Raw genomic sequence first — 1914 nt, 5'->3', positions numbered from 1 at the left:
CTTGTAGTAAATTGTTCCTGAGCGGTTCAGTTCTGCAGCTCTTATTATCTTCTCCAACATCAGATTAAAGAAGTCACATGAAAGGGAGTCGCCCTGTCTGAAACCCCGTTTTGTGGCGAACGGCTCGGAGAGGTCTTTTCCAATTCTGACGGAGCTGGTGCTATTACTCAACGTCATTTTACACAGCCGTATGAGTTTTGAGGGGATGCCAAATTCAGACATAGCGGCGTATAGGCAACTCCTTTTAGTGCTGTCAAAAGCGGCTTTAAAGTCGACAAATAGGTGGTGAGTGTCGATCCTTTTCTCGCGGGTCTTTTCCAAGATTTGGCGTATTGTGAATACCTGGTCTATGGTCTATTTGCCAGGTCTAAAGCCACACTGATAAGGCCCAATCAGTTCATTGACGGTGGGTTTCAGTCTTTCACACAATACGCTCGATAAGGCCTTGTAACCTATGCTTAGAAGGCTGATCCCGCGGTAGTTGGCGCGAATGGCAGGGTCACCTTTCTTGTGGATTGGGCAGAGCACACTTAAATTCCAGTCGTCGGGCATGCGTTCATCTGACCATATTCTGCACATGAGTTGATGCATGCACCTTATCAGCTCCTCGCCGCCGTACTGGAATAGCTCAGCTGGCAGCTCTCTGGTAAAATTTTCGGGCATTCCTCCTGTCGGCCAGCATTTCAAGCTCTTCGCACTCACGTATTTCTGCCTCTCTCTTCTTGTTGCGGCAAATACGTCTCGCTTCCCTCTTCAGATCCCTATAGTGGTCCCACATAGCGCGCGTTGCGCCCGATCGCAGCGTGGCCCTGTAGGCGGCATCTTTTTTCTCTGCAGCTTCCTGACACTCCTCATCGTACCAGTTGTTCTTTCGGGCTCGCTGAAATCCGACTACTTCTTCGGCGGCGGTACTTAATGAGCGGGAAATGTGGTTCCACTGCTCGCATATGTCGGTTTGTTGAAGAGTGCTCTCTGAGAGCAGGTGTGAGAGTCGAGTAGCGAAAGCGCTGGCTGTCTGTTGTGATTGCAGCTTTTCGACGTTAAGCTTTCCTTGAATATTTGGGCGCACATTTTTGCTGCACAGAGGCGGGTCCGTATCTTGGCTGCAACAAGATAGTGGTCCGATTCGATGTTTGGGCCTCGGAGTGTGCGTACGTTTAAAACACTGGAAGCGTGCCTTCCGCCCATCACAACAGGATCGATTTGGTTTCTCGTTTTTCGATCCGGAGACAGCCAGGTAGCTTGATGGATCTTTTTATGCTTGAACCTAGTATTGCATACTACCATGTTTCGGGCCACAGCGAAGTCGATCAGCCTCAATCCGTTGTCGGACGTTTCGTCGTGGAGGCTGAATTTTCCGACGGTGGTTCCAAAGATCCCTTCTTTGCCCACCCTGGCATTGAAGTCGCCAAGCACGATTTTGATATCATGACGGGGGCAGCGCTCGTACGTGCGCTCCAAGCGCTCATAGAAGAGATCCTTGGATGCCTCATCCTTCTCTTCCGTCGGGGCATGGGCGCAGATGAGCGAGATGTTGAAGAATCTCGCTTTGACGCGGATTGTGGCTAGACGCTCGTCCACCGGGGTGAACGACAGTACTCGGCGACGGAGTCTCTCTCCCACCACAAATCCAACTCCGAATTTGCGCTCCTTTACATGGCAGCTGTAGTAGATGTCGCAAGGCCCCAGACATTGCTTGCCTTTCCCCGTCCAACGCATTTCTTGGATGGCGGTGATGTCAGCTTTTGTCCTTACGAGGACGTCAACCAGCCGGGCGGAGGCACCTTCCCCATTAAGGGTCCGGACGTTCCAGGTGCATGTCCTCAAATCGTAGTCCTTTAAACATTTGCTGTGGTCGTCATCATAAGGGGGGGTCTCATCCGAGGCTTTGCCTTCTTCTTCACTGGAAGTGGT

Source organism: Rhagoletis pomonella, unplaced genomic scaffold (assembly GCF_013731165.1).
Source record: "Rhagoletis pomonella isolate Grant_MI unplaced genomic scaffold, Rhpom_1.0 Rhpom_scaffold_00003, whole genome shotgun sequence".
Lineage (NCBI taxonomy): Eukaryota > Metazoa > Arthropoda > Insecta > Diptera > Tephritidae > Rhagoletis > Rhagoletis pomonella.
Note: the sequence above shows the minus strand (reverse complement) of the source record.